Raw genomic sequence first — 14220 nt, 5'->3', positions numbered from 1 at the left:
TGGGTCCCACCACTCTGTCTACCTCTGAATCATGCAAGGTGGGATTCATGCAAGGTAGGATTCTTTTCTTTGTTTTCCTCTTCTATTTGTCCTTATTTGGACACCTTACATTCTTTAAACTGACACATAAAAATCATACATATTTATGGGGTACAATGAGATGTTTGAAACATTGTATAATGTTCAAGTCTGTCTCTTCAAGCATTTATCATTTCTTTGCAGTAAAAACATTCAAAATCCTTTCCTTATTTTTTTGAAACATACAGTAGATTCTTATGATCTGTAGTCTCTCCACTGAGCAACAGACACTGAACTTATTTCTCCTAGCTAACTATAATTTAGTACCCATTGACTAATCCTTTCCCATCCTTCACTGTCCCCTACTCTCTGCAGCCTGTGGCAACTACTATTCTACTTTCAATTCTAGAGATTTGTTATATGTGTGGAGATAACTTTTAGATCCCACATATGTGTGAGATCCTATAGTGTTTGTCTTTCTATGCCTGGCTTATTTCACTTAATGTCCTCCAGTTCACCCATGTTGTCCCAAATTTCATCATGCTTTTAGCTAAATAGTATTCCATTTGTGTGTGTGTGTGTGTGTGTGTGTGTGTAACTCACATTTCTTTATTCATCAGTTGGAGGACACTTAGACAATTAGGTTGATCCCATTTCTTGGCAGCTGTAAAGCAAATGTCACTTCAACATACCAATTTTGTTTCCTTTGGATATATACTCAGTAGTGGGAGTGCTGGATCATATGATAGTTCATTAATTTTGAGAAATCTCCCTATGGTTTTCCATAATGGTCATACTAATTTACATCCCACTGAATGGCATTAGAGTTCCCATGTCTTCACATCCTTGTCAGGAGCACTTGTTGTCATTTGTCTTTTATGAAGTACCACAGAAAGGTGGTAACTCATGTCATAAAGGTATGAGGTGGTGGCTCATTGTGGTTTTAATTTCCATTTCCCGATACTGCTGTCGAGCATTTTAAAGTCCCTGTTGGCCATGTGTATGTCTTCTGTTGAGAAATGTCTCCTTAGGTCTGTGGCCCATTTTAAGATCAAGTGGTGGGTTTTATTTTTGCTATTGAGTTGTTAGAGTTCCTCATATACCCCAGATATAAACTCCTGTCAGATGTGCAGTTTAAAAATATTTTCTCCCATTTTATACTTGTCTCTTTGCTCTCACCAGAGAGCTGTGCTGAAGTTTATGCATTTAATCTTGTCTATTTTTGCTTTTAGGCTATTGTGTTTTGTTTGTCTATGTGCTTGCTTTTATGCAAATACCCTGTTTTGTTTACTATGGCTTTGTAGTGTGTTTTGAAATTAGGTAGCATAACACCTCCTGCTTTGTTCTTTTTACTCAAGATTGTTTTGGCTATTCGTGTGTGTGTGTGTGTGTGTGTGTGTGTGTGTCCATACAAATTTTAAGGATTGTTCTATAAAGAATGTCAGTGGTATTTTTATAGGGATTGCATTGATCTATAGATCACTTTAGGTAGTACTGATATTTTACACATTATTGATTCTTTCCTTCCATGAACCTGGTCTTTCATTATTTTGTGTGTCCTCTTCATTACTTTCATCAGTATTTTATAGTTTTCATTTTAGAGATCTTTCACCTCTTTGGTTACCTTTATTCCTAGGTTTTAAAATTTTTGTAGCTCTTGTAAATGGGATTGATTTTTTTTAGATAATCCACAGATGATCTAATAAGGTATAGAAATACTACTGAGTATCGTATGTGGATTTTTGCATACATCTTGGAATTTTACTGAATTTATTAGCATTAATTTTTTTGTGGAATTTGAGGGGGTTTTATACTTATGATCACATGGTTGGCAAACAGTGACACTCTCACTTCTGCCTCTCCTATTTGAATGTCCTGTCTCTTGCATGATTTCTCTGGCTGGGACTTTCAACAGTATGTTGAATGAAAATGAAAGTAGGTGTTTATGTCTTATTCCACATCTCAGTAAGTTTTCAGCTTTTCGTGTTCAGTGTGATGTTGACAACTTGTTATAAATGGCCTTTATTGTGTTGAGATACATTCTTTCTATACCTAATTTGTTCAGTTTATCCTGAATGTTGAATCAAATGCCTTTTCTATATCTATTGAATTGATCATATGGCTTTGTACATCATTCTGTTGGCATGCTATATCACATTTATTGATTTACAGATGTGGAGCTATCCTTGCATCCCTTGTAGGAATCCCTCTTTATCGTGATAAATAATCTTGTTAATGTGCCATTGGATTCAGTTTTCCAGGGGTTTTGTTGGGGAGTTTTGTATATATGTTCATTAGGGGTTTTGGCTTGCAGTTTTCTTTTCTGTTGTTTAATTCTCATCTGGTTTGGCGTTGGTGCATTAGCCCAGTCTAACTGATATTTAGGTGTGTGGCTTGAAGTGGTTTCTTTTTATAGTTTCTATGAGGGTAAAAAGTAAGTGCAATGATACATGTACTTCACAGTACATACATATTTGTTTCACTGGGTGAATAACATTTAAAAATTACTTTCTGGTAAAGTTGCCTGTTCTCACACCCAGCAGTGACATCATCCTGCAGCACTGGTGCTTCAGAATCATGTGCAACTTGTCAAGGAGCTTCAAAGAACAGAAAAAAAACTACAAAGCCAGGAAAGGTGGTACACCTCTGTAATCCCAGAACTTGGAAGGCCAAGGCAGGAGGATCACTGGTTTCAGGCCAGCCTGGGTTATATAATGCATAGTGACCTGTCTCCAAAAAGAAAAAAAAAAAAAAAACTGAGTGCAGGCCAGTTTGATAAGTCCAACAGCAGGGCTCTGTGTAGTGGAGGGTGGGCTCAGAGAAAGTTCGAGTCTCTGCTGACAGCTAGCTTGGTGTTCCTTTGAGTTTCACACCTTCTGAAAGCAGACTCAGAATTCAAGGGATATGAACCCAGTCCATTTGCAAGCCTACAATGTTGACCATTCTGGAGGATTGCTAAATGTAACTATAACCAGGAGATGGCAGCATATGGCAAAAAATAAGTCAACCAGCCTCTGCTGCCTCCTGACACTATGGCATCTATTGAATGAACACCAGAGGGTGCTAAAGTTCCACCACTGGGTGGAGAATGGTGTTGGTTCAGAGGCTCTCCTTGTAGGAACGTCTTCATGTCTGGCTTTCTACACCCGTGTGAGTATTCCACATATGCATATCGTCCCTCACAAGATTTCCAAGCTGAGACAAAACTACCAGCCACCAAATCTCCAGGTTCAGAGACAGCTGTCATCTTTTCACCTCTTTTACATTTCAGCAATCACAGGAAGTGTTCTACATTAAATATATGTTTCAATGGCAGGATTTATTAGACCTCAAGATCATCCAGGATGAAGTTGGACAGGAGTTGTAGCCAATAGAAAACAACAAGCAGATAAAGAACTAAGAATAATTGCATGCATGTATGCCTGGAACGGTGACCACAGATGTATATGTCAAATGAGGTTGCATTTATGGATATAGATATGTAATTTAAAAGGTGTAACTTCATTCCTTCTTCCCACCTTATACTTTAGTCAACTCTTTTTGGTTTTTTTTTTTTTTTTTTTTTTTTTGGTATCACTTTGCCGTCACTTCTTGTCATACAACTCCCTCATGGTTATAAAAGAGGTTCAATCCTGGAACTGGAGGTGTGGCTCAGTGATCAAGTACTTGCCTAACATGCACGAGACCCTGGGTTGGATCCCCAGTCACACACACACACACACACACATCTTAATCCCAAATGTGTCTGATTATAAACCCTCTGTTCTTTCTATAGCCCCAGCTTCCCCTAGAACACTTAACAACAAGAGAATTTTCATTTATATGAAAAGAATTTAGTGTCACTTATAATTGTTTTTCTTCTTCCAAATAGAATACCACTGGATTAAATAATTTTGCCAAGTGCTGAGTAGAAATGTTTCACTACAGGCACATTCTAGTTAAGTAGAATGTAATTCTGGCTTCATATGAATTCTCAGGAGCATTGCATAATACAATTTTTTGTAATCACAATAGCTCTGAAAAACCCCAATTATATAAATTTTAAAACAAGGCTAAATAAAATTGCCCTGCTTTTTGCCTACAATGTTAACAAATAAAATCAATGCATATTCTCAGGTTGAGGTGAGATGTGAGTGGACGTTGGCCTAGGAGTCTTTCACACAGGCTACTTCTGGCTGCAAGGTCATTATAAATCAGCAAAACAAGGCTATCGATAAATTGATATGAGCTCCGAGGCATTAATGAAAGAATAAAGTTCTTAGCCATGGATGTAAGCATTTTTCTCTATTCCGTCACTCCTAGTGGTTCTGTTTTTGTAGCAAAACACTTTGCAGGTGTTTTTTTTGGCATCTGTAAAACTGTCACAAGAGAAATGGGATGGTTAGTGACTACTCTGAGTTAGACACCCCCAAATGATGGCTCAGCTGTTTTCTAAGCTATAGTCTAACAAAGAGACCATTAAGGAGACACTGCCCCAGGTTTGAACAGATACAGGCTTATGAACAGAAGGTTGGAATAGAGGCAGAGTGTATCTCATTTCAGAAGAAACATCCATAGTATGATCCCATAGGTGTCCTGGTAAGAGGATTGATAAATAAATACTTTGACAAGCAGAAGATCTTTTCCATGTATGGCATATGCTGAGCTAGATTCTGGGAATGAAACAATGACTGGGGCACGATCTGTCCTTGCCTCATTGAGGCTTACGTCCAGTGTGAGAAACAGGCACCACAACCATGGACCATGGATCCTACTGTATATAAAAGGGATAAGAGCAGGATGCCAAGGAGCACAACAGAAAGCCCCATGAGCCTCTTCCCAGAGGAAGATTATCCAACTAGCCACCCGAATTGCATTGAGAAAGGGAAATTCTTTGGACCATTTAAATTTTAGTGCAGTTTGTTTGAACACAACACAACAAAAAATTAATTTATGAATTATGTAGTTTCCAGAAGCAGAAGAGGTTCTGAGAACTCTTAATCAACCACATGATCTGACAGCATTTATAGAAGATGGAAGTGAGACCATACTTGGGAGCAGCTTAATTAAGTGATTTCAGAACTGCCTGCCATTAACTGAAGCTCAGCTACTGTAATTAATCTCTGTAGTAGCTTGGTCTGTAGAGGCCAAATAGGAGATTAGTCTACTCCAATGGCTTCCTACAAATTTTGTTTACAATAGTGAATAAGGGTTAGTTAGATAGAGGGTAGGATAAAGGATTTTCCCATAAAAAAAAAAAAACCCACCTCCACAAACTCAAAGATACCTGTGACTTCCTATACATTTGTAACCTTTCCAATACACCAAGAAAAATGTTATATCTCTTATCTATTGCTGCATAACAAACCATCCCAGTGTTGTAGCCTAAAACCATGACTTTGTACTTCCTCATGATTTTGTAGCTTGTGCTGGACTCAGTCAGGTGATTTACTTCCTGACTTATCTGGGATCACTCATGGGGCTGCCATCATCTGTTATCTCAATCAAAGTGGGTGGCCCAGATTGCCTCAAATTTTTGGTATCCCCTAGGGCACCTTGGTCCTTCTACATCTGGACTCTTCTCCTCCCGTAGGTTAGACAGAAATAGATAGATTGATTGATTTGGTAATACTGGGGTTTTTGAGCCCAGGGCCTCACATTTGCTAGGCAGGCACTCTATCACTTGAGCTACTCCACCAGCCCTATTTTTTTATGTTGGGTATTTTCAAGACAGGATCTCATGAACTGTTTGCCTGGTCTGGCTTTGAACTGCTATCCTCCTGATCTCTGCCTCCTGAGTAGCTAGGATTACAAAGGTGAGCCACTGGTGCTTACCCCAGAGATTCTTTATATCATGGTTTCAGGCAAGCATTTCAAGAGGACATGGGGGAGAGTGTTCAAAGTCATTTTGGACCCTTGGTTGTAGAACTCATATAGTGTCACTTCCATCACACATGTTCTTTTGGTCAAGGCAAGTTTAGGACCAGCCCAGATCTGAACAATGAGAAATAGACCCCTACTTTTGATGAAGTATGTGGTCCAGGACAATTCAGGACCACAATTGTCCTGAAAAATGAAAACAGCCAGCTAGTAAATTTAAATACAGAGAACTGAAGGAGGTCCTGAGGGGTAAGTAATGTTAAGGAGAGCTGACCTGTTCAGAGAAGTTCTCAGTGTATGGTGTCAGAGAGTTAGAGAAGAAATTATGGGGAAAGACATAGCAGGGGAACAGCATCATCATACCTATCAATGCCCCACAATGCACTGCATTGTCTATGAGGTGGGCAATAAATACTAATCTTATCCAAATGAGCAGAAGATCATAAAAGGCCTTACATGGTTGATATGAGTCCAGCAAGAGATCATTTAGACTAAGGAATTTAGACAATGAGCTTTGTCTTTGTATATCTGAAGTTTGATTCAGAGACCCTTCATAAAGGAGCCAGCCTCAAAATGACTTCATTCCTATAGATTTGGTCAGAGCCTTAATTATTGGTATTCAGTGGTTTTCTGGTTCTATCATCTCTGAGTCCTGGCTCCTGCATTGGTCACATTGCTTCAGTCGGAGTAAAGGAGATTTACTGCTCTCTTAGGATGCTACAAAGACACTACATAGCTTCATTGTGGACACTGAGATTTGTAAACCGAGGATTATTATGAAAGCATGTGACCTTCAGCATATGAAGACAGAGGCCATCAAATCCAATACACATTTGGAATTTCCATAGGATTTTTTCCCCTACTTATCTTCAGTTGGTAGGGAAAGAACATTTTACTGCTGAATGGCCCAAATTGAAGCACTTAAACAGCAACCAACTTTTTGGCAAAGCCAGGATGGAGGTCATTTAGATTACCCAAGATCATATGGTGGCCAAATGATCTAAGCCACTAGGGCTGGATATCAAACATTTCCTCACAGTTTTGGTTACTCTGTTATCAGGAACAAAGCATGATTTAAAATGAAAGTACAAAGTACTTAGAGCAAATCTTTATGTCATTTTGAGATGAGCTGGCAACCACCTAGTCTTCACTTTCAGAAAATCTTTTGAAAGTCAAGTGGAGACATGTTCTCAGAGCAATAGCAAGTGTAACAAGTGCCTTCCACTTCCTAAGTACACCCCTTTGTTTCTTCAAACTAAACAAGCAACTATTGAAACATAAATTAAGAAAGAATCCAGCAGTTCTGAAAAGTTATTAGTTGGAATTTGTATCATTCATTCAACCTTAATGCTGTTACAAAATACTCTTGTTTTGCTCTAAGGAAAAGTGGAAACTCTTGGAAGAAGTAGGAGTAAAGACTTGTCAATTCAACACATCTTGTGTTAGATTAGCCGGACTCTATAGAACCACCGCCCCGCCCCACCACCCCACAGCCTCAGGTTACCTATGTTTTGCTAAGATAGGAAGGCGTTCCTCAGGGACAGACAGGCCTGGGGCTAATTATGCTGCAGGGTGAATTCATCAATAAATCTTTCACTAACAAAGACAAATTATCTCATACCTTTTACAAGGCCCTAAAAAAATTAGGTGAATATAATATCCAGCCAGTGCTTGAAGCCAGTCAGCAGATGGCACCCTGCCAGAGAGACTCCTCACTGTAGGTTTGTTGTACAAAGATGAAAATAGGCCACTGTTGTCAGACATACTGTTTATGAGATCTTTCATAGACCACGGTCATCTTTGATTCTTGGTGCAGTCATTGAGAGAGAAGTATTATTATTATGTGCATTTGTGAATAAAGATTCACAAATCTGTGATTCGGAAAGACCCAAATCATAGAGCCAAAAGAGCTTGGGTGTTACAGACATACAGCTTTTAGCTTTATGTCCATCTGCACCACTCACTTGCTGTCACACAGCAAGTGAGGTTCTGTCTCTTTGTCTAATGATAGGGTTGATAATACTTGCCTCATAGGCTTGTGACAACAGAGGACAATTACGTGACCCATGACATCTCGAAAGGGTTATTTTATCTGGTGGTCATTAAGCAGTGAACCCTGGACTGGGGCTATTTGAGGTTCATTTCTGGCTCTGCTATTTGACAGAAGTCATAAATTGAATTAGTTAAGCCTTTCAGGACTACATTTTCTTATTTATAAATACAGACAATCACAGCAGCTGCCCAATGGTTTGTTGTGAAGCTTAAAGCTGATAATAGTAGAAAAAGCCAATAATAATCACTGAAATAATGTTGATACTAACATTAACAGATAAAGGCATGATTTAACCAAAGTCACATGTGCTCCAGAGTTAAGGTTCAATCCTATATCCTCTTAAATTTTGAGAGTTTTCTATTGTAAGACAGGAGCACAGAATTCAGGGCAAGGATGGCAAACAAATTGAAATCCATTCATTGGAATTTCTGTGATGGCAGGAAAGACTGGAGCAACTTTTAAGAGACAATGAAAGTGCCAAAGGGGTGGGCTGGTGCCTTCTGGATGGCTAGGGTGAGCACTACCACTTGACCAAAGTCAAGCTACTTTGTATATCAAGATTCCATTTCCTTGTCTGTAAAATAGGTCATGAAGTATCATAGGATTTTCACTAAGACCATAGAAGATAATGTTGAAGCACTTAGCTATTGTTTCTTAGTAATCAATTACTGGTAAGTCTATTAGAGATATAGCCTTAGGGACATAGCAGCAAGAATGTCCCTAAGGCTATATCCCTAAGGTTCTGCGATTAGTGTCTTAATGGCTACATTTGAATATTAGTTCTTTCACTGATCAGATTTGCCACCTAAACCATTGTCACTTTTCCTCTGAGGCTTTTTTTTCTCATTGATCTTGGGAAAGATCAACATTTAAAAGCTATTTTCCAAGGATGGTTTCGTTTTTCCATTTTCATACATGAGTACATATATTTCCACCACCCTCCTAATACCCTTTCCTTACACCCTTCCACCTCCCACTGGTACCAACCTCCAGATAGGTTCAACATTTGAAGGCTATAGTACAAGAAACATTAGTCCTGTGGGATTGTCCTTAGAATGAAAAGGGATTCCGTCTGGAAACTTTGTGTCTTTTATTCTTCTGGTAGAAATTCTCAGTGCTCATTTAGTTATCCTAATAAAGAAATTGAGAAGTACTGTAGTCAAGAATGTTCTTGATTTGGATTACACCAACATTTCCCATTTGACCACAGGATCTCTCTCTCTCTCTGTCTCTCCTCTCTCTCTCTCTCTTTTTTTCCCCATAACAACTTATCACCTTCTCATGGATTATTTTTGGGGACATGCTGAACAAGGTGATCTCCTAAGAGTCTTTTCAACTTAGGCATTCTTTAATTTCTCTCTACTCACATTACCTACGTTCATTATTTGTTTCTGTGACGTCAGCATCTGGTACAAGACAGGATGTCCCCCTTGTTGATAGCAACCACAGTTTTTAATACCAAACCACATGGCATAGGCAACTGACAGGTTTATAGTTACCCAAAGCAACATGAGTAAGATCCACATCCATTATGTGCACAATGATGGTGATAATATGCAAAATCTAAAAATATGCTTTGCAACATCCTTTTCAGCCTTTACTTCCTGGGCAGCCCTTTCTTTAGGAATTGCACTCCATTTTTCTCACCCAAATGGAAAGAAAAACTTGAAACATTTCATTGCCTCCTGAGTCACTTACCCAAAAGAGCAATGGTCTGGAAACCAGAAAGTTTGGATTCTCATTCAGCCTGGGCTGTGAAATTGACCCTTATTGAGAGCAAGTGATCTGTCCAATCAAATCTTGCATTTCTCCATCTAGAAAGGAGGTAGAAGAGAATCCAGCTGAGCTGGATTGGTCTTTGTGTTCCCACCCAGTGTGAAACATGGTTTCTTTCTAGATGAATAGTATCTGAAGCCTGCTTTGAGACCAGCAGTTGCACTGTTTGTCACTGAAGTCTCCTATAGTAGCTGACGGCTCCTGTGTGGTTTACATTAGCCTCTCTGTACCCAGAAACACAAGCAGGGTATGGGATGGCTGGAGCCCATCTGGCTGTTTACAGGAGGCTGCACCTCACCCCTCAGGTGTCAGTGCCGACACCGACATCATGACCTCATTCTTTGGGAAAATGCTGTCGTCTTCAGCTATAGGGATATCCTGTGTCCACTAGATCAGTGGCCTGGATTGTAGGGATTTGGATATTTTCTTTCTTTTTAATATATTAAAAGAAACATCATTGACACAAAACCTAATTTATGTGAAGGATTTCCCTTAAATCCACAAAAACAATGAGAACCAGACCTAGGCCTACAAATAGGGCCAGACACAATGGCTTAGATTAAGGCACCAGGATAAGCTTCAATTTTGAGGCTAAAGATTGTTCATTCTTTTGTGGCTCTGTCAAGTCCTTTAGATCACTTAAGCATAATTGACTTGCGGGAACTGAATGCTGTGAATGTGTACATTGGTTTCTGTTTCTCTGAAAGTGCTCAAATTCCCTAAACTACTGAGCACAGAGAACCTGTCCCCAGATATACTCATTTTAAGATTGTTTACTGCATCCCCTTGGTCCCACAGGTGATCAGTGAATTAAACCTTAGTTTATCAGAATCACCTCAGTGGTTTCCTTGAAGGGTTGAGTTCCATGATCTTGTTGGATGGGCTGTGTCTCTGGGTGTCTTGAGAACTTTATAACTGTGACTTTGGGCTAGGTGTTTTATTGCTCTGTGCCCTGCTCAGCTTCCTTTTCTGTAAAATGGGGTAGAAAATCCCCCACCATGACTCAACTAATGGGACTGCTCTGCTGGGACCCCACCCCCACCCCCACCCCACCCCCGCTTTCTAATCAGCTATATGGCATGTGTGGACGATCTTGACTTTGTTTAACTCCATCTGATTCTCCTGTGTCTTTGAGGCTTAGCTAAAACTTCTCTTGCTTCTGATAGTAATATTTTTTGTTGCTGTTGTTTTTGTTTGAGACAGAATCTGGCTATGTATCCCTGGCTATCTTTGAGCTCACGATCCTCCTGCCTCAGTCTCTTGAGTGGCGGGATCACAGGTGTTCTACCATGTTTACCAATGTTCTTTTGCTTGGTGAACTTGTACTCATTCTTCCAGACTCAAACCATGCATTTTCTCCCAGGTAGTTTTTCTTGACATCCTAGGCTAGATGTCCTTGTTCTGTACTCCTCTGATACCTGGTATTTATTTAGAAACCATTATTTACTATTTATTATTATTACTGTTTACCATTTATTATTGGAAACAATTTATTTAGTATAAAACTTAGAAAATTCAAAGTGCCCACCCTTAAGGTGCTCACAGATGCCTCTGTGATTTTATGTTCCCCCATATGGAGGCAAGTGTTCTTCTAGGCATGTCATAGTTGGTGAATGAGCATAAAAAATATAGATAAGTGAAGAAAAAAATTAAAGAACAACTTGATCTATATGAACTAGTACACTTTAGGTATTTTACCTCATCTAATCTCTCCAAATTTGTGATTCAATATATGATAACAATGTAATTTGAAAAAAGGAAGAAATTAAATCTGAGAGAGTTTATGTAACTTACTATGCCAGTTGGATCCTTTGAAAAGCAGACAGAGATGAAGTTAGAAATGCAAATGGTTTACTGTGTGGCGGGGGGGGGGGGTGGGGAGCAGTGCTTTGGAAAGATCAAAGAGGAAAAAACCAAATTTCAGCAGGGAAATCCTTCAGGCTGCATGTGGGTCAGGATTTGGCAAAGAGAGCCAAAAAACCATGATACAGATGTGATAAAGTTCCAGCCAATACATCAGGGACTTTGGGAGCAAAGATTATCCATTAGAGATGCCCCATTCTGGGCTGAAATGATTCTCTATAACGTTGAGAAGCAAAGATGAGTACTGACTCCATACTTGTATCCTTTCAACATTTAGTTTAGATATCCCCACAAAGCCACGATTTGATAGTGGGTCAGTCTGGCTTTAAAGTCCAATTTTTTAAAATTAAATTACACTTCTGAAACTTATGCGGCCTCCTGTTACATATTCCAAAATAAAGTTTCAAAGATCAAAAGCATGGTCAAGACCACCATAATACCAACATGAATAGGACCTTAAATTTTAGTGTGAAAAACGAGATACATACAAGGTGACCTTCTAGTTCAAAATCTTGTGTCCATTACTCTGTTTCCTCTCTTGAAATTGTCTTGGCAGGACCTACAGTGATCATATACTATAATGAATGATTAAAAGTTATAAAACCCCAGATGATTGAATCTACTGATTAAACAACTGTGCAGACATTCACATCACTTAGCAGGCATGAATGGTTGCCAAGTGTTGTAACCTTGGGTTGGAAAGGCAAGGGATTTAATGAACAAGATTGCTTCTCAAGCTTTCTCTACCAGGGATTGGTCAGAGCCAAATCTTGATTAATTATAATATCATCTTCATTCTAGATATCCTGAGATAGCAGCCTTTACACCCCTTCCCCTCAAAGGTCATCAGAGTAGGATGACATGAGCTCGATCACAGTATAAATTTCTGGAATATTCATGAAACTTCAAGTCAATATAAAACCATCTTCTAACCCTATGCTCTTTTAGACCATTTTAAAAGTTGCAAATAAAACATCAATTAGGGAAATTAAGGTAGGTTTAGCTTCTCAGTTGATTCTGATACTGACTTTATAAAGCCAGATGTAGAAATGTGGTAAGCACAAAGTCCCAATGACTCTATTTCTTAGCACCCTACTAAAATTAATAAGTATCCATTGGATTGGAGATCTGAATAATTAATTACTGATGAGATACATATAAAAATACTGTTCATCCCAAAAGAATTAGCAGACTGGTGACAGGCACCAGAATCATGAAATTTATACTTGTCTACATGGATCCTAAAAATTCTAGTCCCAAAGCCACGGGTACTTTAGTGGGAGAGAGAGGCCTGGAATCCAGTTCAGTAGTCTTTTAGAATTATAGGGAGCCATACAGCCTTCAAATCAACAAGTTCATGGCTGTCTCAACTAGTTTTAAGCTCCCTATCTCCAAAGATGGGGCAGAGAGTCATCCCTCAGATGGATTATGGATGAAAGTCCTGAAAATGGAAGTGGGTAGCCATCCATAAGTTCTCTTACTGTTATGAAAGTCAACCTCTAATAAAGGTGGGCATGGACAATCCAGAAGGAAATAGTTCACTATGCATCATATCTTATACTAGACCTGCCAATACCTTTCTGCAAATCATGGTTTCCTGTCTATACACTTAACTTTCAAACTCACAATTATGATCACATCACTACATTTTCCCGTTTCTCTGTGATCTATCCTGACCACTAAACATTTCCAAACTGTTTCTCTTTAGACCTCAATCCCTCTCCATTCCCTCTCTTATTTCAGAGAATGATATAAACCTGTATACCGCCTACATTAGCTGTCTTTTACCATGTAACAAATTTGTCCCAAACATAGTGGCATACAAAATTAAGCATTTATTATTTCACAGGAATTCAGAAATGCTTAGTTGTGTGTATCCAACTTGAGGACTCTCATGGCTGCAATTATTTAAATGTTTGGGCTGGGGAATGTGCTTCAAGATTACTCTTTCACCTAGCCTGATTGTTGTTGAGAGGCCCCAGTTGCTCTTCATGGGAGCTGGGCTGTTTGAGCACCATCACAACATGGTGACCAGCTCCTTGCAGAGTGTGAAATCCAAAGCCACAGTGTTTTTGATGGTCTAGCCTTGGAAACTACACATAATCATTCTGGTAATATTTTATAGGTTATGAATGTCAGCCCATCTCAACCTGAGAGGGGACCACATAGAGGCATGAATATCTGTAGGCAGAGGTCATAGGGGAATTTTTCTGGGATCCACTTCCATGCCCATAAGTTTGAAAATGCTGCTTCTTTTGCCTGGATTGTCCTGGTCTCTTCTCTTTCTAGCACCCTCCATTCATCTTTCCAGAATCATCTCAAGTGCCACCAACTTCATGGAGTCCTCTCTAACCACAAAACAGAACTAGTCTCCCGTCCACAGCACTTTGTACTTAATCCTATGATATCCCTATGGAAAGATGCACTTTATTGTAAAGTACAAAGTTCTCTATCAGGAAACGTGTGAAAGAAAGGGCTTATCTAATGTTTTTAATACTAAGTTTAAACTTCATTTTCCTTATGTCATCATCCCTAACTTTCTTTCAGGATCCAAAATTAATACTAAGGAATAGTAAAATACAAAACAACCTCATTGAGAGAGAGAGAGAGAGAGAAGAGATCAAGTGTTAATTTTCATTTAAATCATAAAC

Source organism: Castor canadensis, chromosome 15, assembly GCF_047511655.1.
Source record: "Castor canadensis chromosome 15, mCasCan1.hap1v2, whole genome shotgun sequence".
NCBI classification, from domain to species: domain Eukaryota; kingdom Metazoa; phylum Chordata; class Mammalia; order Rodentia; family Castoridae; genus Castor; species Castor canadensis.
This window is presented reverse-complemented; position numbering follows the sequence as displayed.